The sequence below is a fragment of the Fukomys damarensis genome, unplaced genomic scaffold, assembly GCF_012274545.1.
Source record: "Fukomys damarensis isolate Sample0158 unplaced genomic scaffold, DMR_v1.0_HiC HiC_scaffold_38, whole genome shotgun sequence".
In the NCBI taxonomy this organism is placed as follows: Eukaryota; Metazoa; Chordata; class Mammalia; order Rodentia; family Bathyergidae; genus Fukomys; species Fukomys damarensis.
The window spans coordinates 55,228,424-55,235,172 of NW_022900950.1; positions in this window are offsets into that span (position 1 = coordinate 55,228,424).

A 6,749-nucleotide genomic window follows, 5' to 3' on the forward strand; every position below is an offset into this window, starting at 1 on the left:
GTGCCACCATGCCCAGCTTCCATTTAGGCAACCTTTATTAGGAGCAAGACAAGGCTACTCTGTTAAGGTCAATTTTAAATTCACTAAGTGGTTGAAATTCATAGATGTTATTAGCAGCCACAATTTACTTAGTAAAGGCACTTTTATGGACTACCTATGCATGCACATGAAGGAAAAGAAAGGTTGACCAAATTCGTTCCATATTCTAGTTAGCATGTAAAAACAAATGTAAGTTACTTATTACTATTTTTACTAGTATAAAACAAACAGTTGTTGCAAGTTGTCTTAGTCTTTCTCTCCAGAAGGAAGAGTGGTCTGACTATGAAGGATTCTCAGATGAACTCACAACAAATAGGGGAAAAAGTTTAAGGGGCGTTTCCAACTCACTAGCAGAGAGAAAAAGTCCAAATAAAGCTCAAGCTGATTAAATATCCCCTCCCAAAATCACCAAATAGCATTTTATAAGTCCACAATTGATATTCCAAAGTCCATAACCTATAGGAAAAGGTGTTACACCCACACATAAATGATGAAGACCATGCCTAGCAGTGAGGAGAAGGTTCAGGTAGCTTTTAATCTATGAAAGATTTTTAAAAAAATATTTGTCTAGAGGTCTGTCTTACTAGTAGTAGAGAAAGCAGTCCAAACCTGTAGCTCAACTCTTAACAAAGGCTTAAGAAAGGGCTCTGATGGAATCATTTCATATGACTCTGAGACAGAGGATATCTGATGATCACTAAGAGAGTTCCTCTTTCACCTCACAGAGGAGTCCAGATAGGACAAGATGTGGAGATTTTCTGCTAATTACCCAGCTGGGCTGTCAGGAGCTAGTTTCTTCTGAAGCACCTTTACGTATCTGCCAGAGAGTAGTCCTGGCCATGACCCCTCAGTTGTCACCCCAGTTTTCACTAGTTCCATGCACTCAGAGATCTGCCTCTGAAGGGAACCCAGTTGCCTATCTGGTCAATGTTCCACCTGCCATTGGCCTCAATGGGAGTGGGGATTCACCAGAGGGCAAATGGAGGAACCTGTCCTCTGCTTTTGAGAGTAGCAGCTGCCCTAAAGGCAATTACTAGCTGGCAGAGTAACCACTCTGCCACTTTATAATTATATAAGGGACAATTCTATAAGGAACAGGTAAAGGCCTGAACTATCTTTATCTGAGATTAATTTATAAAATACCATTTTACAGCATTTTGAAGTAACTAAATGCAAATACAAGAATGAAATGCAATTTTTTCTTTTTTTAAATTGTTTATTGGTACATTTTAAGGATATAGTACAGTTACATTCATTGTTGGGATCTCTTGTACCTCTACATGACAGGTCTTAGTTCTCATTTCTTCCCCTTGTCCCTGCCCTCCCTTCACCCACTCCTCCCCTCCCCATTTACAAACACTTTATTTCTATCTTTTCATTTTCTCACATGTTTTTTCTTTTCCCTTATTACCCTTCCCCTACCCATCCCACCTTCCCTACACCTTTAGCCCTTTTCTTCCCATTTCACAATGTCAGTTATCTCATTAGGATCTTATGTACTATTACAGTTTATTCACACCAGAGAAACTATTCGGTATTTACACATGTGTGACTTATTTATTTCACTTAGTATATCCTCAATATGTATCCATTTTCCTATGAATGAATCTAGTTTCTCATCCTTTATGGCTGAGTAATATTCCATTTTATAGAAAAACCACAACTTCTTTATCCAGTTTCCAACTGATGGACAAATGGGCTGTTTCCAAGTTTTAGCTATTACAAACTCTGCCGCTATAAACATGGGTGTGCATACATCACTGTGATATGATTCTTTTAGTTCTTTTGGAAAGATACTTAGCAGAGGGATGGCTGGGCCAAATGGAAACCTCTAGTCCCAGCTCTTTGAGGTATCTCCATATTGATTTCCATAGTGGTTGTACCAGTCTGCACTCCCACCAACAATGGAGAAGGGTTTCTTTCTCCTCACAACCCTGCCAACATTTGTTATTGATTGATTTCTTGATAACAGCCATTCTTTGTGGGGTAAGGTGGAATCTCAGTGTTGTTTTCATCTGCAACTCTTGAGTAACCAGTGATGTGGAGCACTTTTTCAAATATTTACTTGCTGCTTTTACTTGTTTATCTGAGAAATGTCTGTTCATGTCAGATGCCCATTTTTGAATTGGGTTTTTATATTTGGGGGGGCTGATTGTTTTGAGTTCTTTATATATTCTAGATAATAGTCCTTTGTCTGAGGAGCAGCTGGTAAAAATTTTTTCCCACATTGTAGGTTGTCTCTTAGTTCTGTCGATGGTTTCTTTTGCAGTGCAGAAGCTTTTTAATAAGATGAGATCCCATTTGTTGATTCTTTCTGCTAGTTCCCGTGCTGAGTATTTGTTCATAAAGTCTTTTCCTATGCCAATGTCTTCCAGAGTTCTGCCTAACTTATCTTTCAGCAAGTTTCGTGTTTCTGTTTTAATATTTAGATCTTTCATCTTGGATTTTTATTTAGTCCATGGTGAAAGATAAGGGTCCAGTTTTAATCTTTGGCAGGTTCAAATACAGTTTTTCCAACACCATTTATTAAAGAGGCTATCTTTCCTCCACTGAAGATGGTCAGCTCCTTTGTCAAAGATGAGGTAGCTGAGTACATCTGGATTTGTTTTTGTGTCTTCCAGTCTGTTTCCCTGATGCTAAGATCTGTTTCTTTGCCAGTACCATTCTGTTTTTATCACAGAGGCTTTGTAGTATAGTTTCAAATTGGGAATTGTTATATCCACTGCCATGTGTCTGTTGTCTATGATAGCTTTTGCTATTCTAAGTCTCTTATGGTTCCAAATGAATTTTTGGATTCTTTTTTCTAGTTCTGTGAAATATAGTGTTGGAATTTCAATTGGCATTGCATTGAATCTTTATAGAAGTTTTGGCAGAATGGTCATTTTCACTATGTTGATTCTTCCTACCCAGGAGCAGGGGATATCTTTCCATTTTCTTATATTCTCTTTGATCTCTTTTTTCAGAGTGCTGTAGTTTTCAGTGTAGAGATCTTTTGCTTCTTTTGTTAGATTGATTCCTAGATACTTAATTTTTTTGGATATTATTGTGAAAGGAACTGTTTCCCTAATGTACCTCTCAGTGAGTCTGTTATTTGTGTACAAGGAGACCATTGATTTTTGGGTGTTCACCTTGTATCCAGCTACTCTACTTAATCTGTCAATTAAGTCTAGAAGTTTTTTGGTGAAGTTTTTTGGGTCTTCAATGTAGAGCATCATATTGTTAGCAAATAATGACAGTTTAACTTCTTCCTTTCCTATCTTTATTGCTTTAATTTCTTTCTATTGTCTAATTGCTGTGGCTAATATTTCCAGAACTATATCAAAGATGAGTGGTGATAGTGGGCATCCTTGTCTTGTTCCTTATTTTAACATGAAAGTTTTCAGTTTTTGGCCATTTAATATGATGTTGGCTGTTGGTTTTTCATAGATAGCCTTTATTAAGTTGAGATAATGAACATCTATTCCAATTTTTTTCAGGTTTTTATAATGAATGGGTGTTGAAATTTGTCAAATAGTTTTTCTGCATCTATCAAAGGATCATTGACTTTGTTAACATAGTGTATTACATTTATTGACTTACATATGTTGAACCATCCTTGCATCCCTGGAATAAATCTGACTTGGTCAGGATGTATGATCTTGATGATCCTCTGTATTCTGTTTGCTAGTATTTTATTAAGGATTTTTGCATCTATATTCATTAAGTAGATTGGCCTGTAGTTCTCTTTTTTAGTTGCATCTTCCCTGGTTTGGAAATCAAAGTGATACTTGCTTCCAGGAATGAATTTGGAAGTATAGCTTTCCTTTCAATTTCATTGAAAAGTTTGAAGAGTAAAGGCAGTAGTTCTTCTCTAAATGTCTTGTAAAATTCAGCAGTGATTCCATCAGGACCTGGACTTTTCTTTTTTGGTAAATTTTAAATCACATTTTCAATTTCACTGACTGTAATTGGGTGTTTAAAATGTTTTTATCTTCTTTGTTCAACTTTGGTAATTCATAAATATCTAGAAATCTGTCCATTTCTTCTGTGTTTTCCAATTTATTACAGCACAGGTTCTCAAGGTAGGTATTAATGATCCTCTGGATTTCTATTGGATCTGTTGTGACTTTGCCTTTTTCATTCCTGATTGCATGGATCTGAGCCTTTTCTTTCCTTTTTTTTTTAATAAGATTAGCTAAGGGTTTATCAATTTTATTTATTCTTTAAAAAAACTAACTTTGTTTCATTTATTTCTTGTATCATTTTCTTAGTTTCCATTGCATTGATTTCTGTTCTAATCTTTATAATTTCCTCTCTTGTTTGAGCTTTGGGTTTTTCTTGCTCTTGTTTTTCTAGGAGTCTAAGAGTCATCGTTAGGTTGTTTATTTGAGCCCACTCTTTTTTCCTAATGTGGGCATTCAGTGCTAAGAATTTTCCATGTAGAACTGCTTTCATTGTGTCCCACAGATTCCTGTATGTTGTATTGGCATTTTCATTTATTTATAAAAACTGTCTAATTTCTTCTTTAATTTCCTCTGTGATCCACTGATTGTTCAAGAGAGTGTTGCTCAATTTCCATGTGTTTGTGAAGTTCCTACAGTTTCTTGTGCCATTGATCTCGAGCTCGATTGCACTATGATCTGATAATATACAGGAGATAACTTCAATTCTTTTGCATTTATTCAGACCTGTTCTGTGAGCTAGTATGTGGTCTATCTTGGAGAATGACCCATGTGCAGCTGAAAAGAATGCATAGTCTCATTTTGTGGGGTGGAACACTCTATAGACATCTATCAAGTTCAAGCATTGAAAAGCTTGGTTCAGTTCTAGTATATCATTGTTGATTTTCTGCATAGATGATCTGTCTATTTGTGATAGTGTGGTATTCAGATCCCCCACTGCAATTGTATTAGTGGTTATTTGGTTTTTCATGTTACTTAATATTTGTTTTATATAGTTGGGGACATTAATATTTGGTGCATATATGTTTATGATTGTCATCTCTTCCTCTTGAATTGTTCCCTTTACAAGGATGTAGTGGCCTTCTTTGTCTCTCTTAATCAGTTTTGGTTTGAAATTTGCTTTGTCTGTGAATAAGATTGCTACCCCTGCTTTTTTCTGGGCTCCTGTCATGTGGAGAATTGTTTTCTATCCTTTCACTTTTAGTCTATGGGCTTCTTTTTGCATTAGGTGTGTTTCTTGTATACAACATATTGTTGGATTTTGCTTCTTAATCCATTCTGCCAATCTATTTCTCTTGATTGATGAATTGAGGCCATTGACATTGATGGTTACAACTGATATGTACTGACTTATTGTTGTCATGATATTGTCCTTTTGTTGACCCTTTTTACTTTCCCCCCCTCTCCCTTTAGTTTCTTGCCTTGCCTATTTGATTTGGTGTGTTGGGCTTCATGGTGTTGTGGCCTTCATTGTCATTTTCTAGGATATTGTTTAGAATTCCTTGTAGTGCTGGTTTGGTGTTCATGAAGTTTCTCAGGTATTTTTTTGTCATGGAAGTATGTTATTTCCCTATCCATTTTAAAAGAGAGTTTTTCAGGATACATCAGTAGGTTGTTTTCTTTTAGGACTTGAAATACCTCACTCCAGGCTCTCCTTGACCTAAGGGTTTGTGTTGAAAGTCTGCTGTGATTCTGATGGGCTTTCCTTTGCATGTGATTTGTTTCTTTTCTCTTACTGCTTGTAGTATTTTGTTATTCTGTTAGATTTCTGGGATTTTGATTATTATATGTTTAGGTGTAGATTTTTTTTTTTTTTATCATGGCTAGTTGGAGTTCTATAATACCTTACTTATCTGCATGTCTAATTCTTCCCTTCTATTTGGGAAGTTTTCTCTCATTAATTCTGTGAACAGCTTTTTTAAGTCTTTTGTATTTTCTCCTGCTACTTCATGGATTCCTATCAGTCTTATGTTATTCTTCTTTGCATCATCTAGAAGTTGTTGGATCAATTTCTCATGATCCCTTACTATTTTTAAGAGACCTCTCTTCGTAGTCACTGACTGTGATCCTATCTTCTATATCTGAAATTCTACCTTCTCAATCTTTTATTTGGTTTTGTACACTTTCAATAGTGTTTTTAATCTCCAGGAAATCTGTTTGAATCTGTTTTATGGATTTCATTTCTTTCCTCTGTTGGGCATGCATGGTTTCTGTTTCTTTCTTATGCTGGGCCTTCATGGCTACTATCACAGTCCTGAGCTCATCTATTTTTTTCTCAGTTTCTGTTCTAGAGTCTCAAATCATGACTTCCATTTTCCTAACTATCTTTATGGTTATTTGGGAAATTATTTCTGTTTTGAATTTTTCTAGAGCCTGATTGATCTGTTTTGTTACTTCCTGTGCTTTGAGTTCATGGTGTCCTGGTGGTTCACTATCAGCCTTTTCAACTTCATTTGCCCTACTGTTTGCCATTGGTGAACTGGAAGTCTGTCTTTGTGTCTTGCTTAAGTGTTTTCTCCTTTTTATTTTTGTTGTTGGGTTGTCCTTGTTTAATTTATTACTTAAATCTTCCTGATATAGTTGTGCTTTAGCTTTTAAGTCTCTAATGACTTGTAGACATTCTCATTTTCATAATATTGGAGAAAACAGCTCATTAAATCAATCACAATCCTTCATCCCTACTGCTACAATCAGCAGCAAATAGGATCAAGCACAACTTGCAAATTGATCACTTGTGGTAGTTATTGATTTATCACCTTTAAACCATGT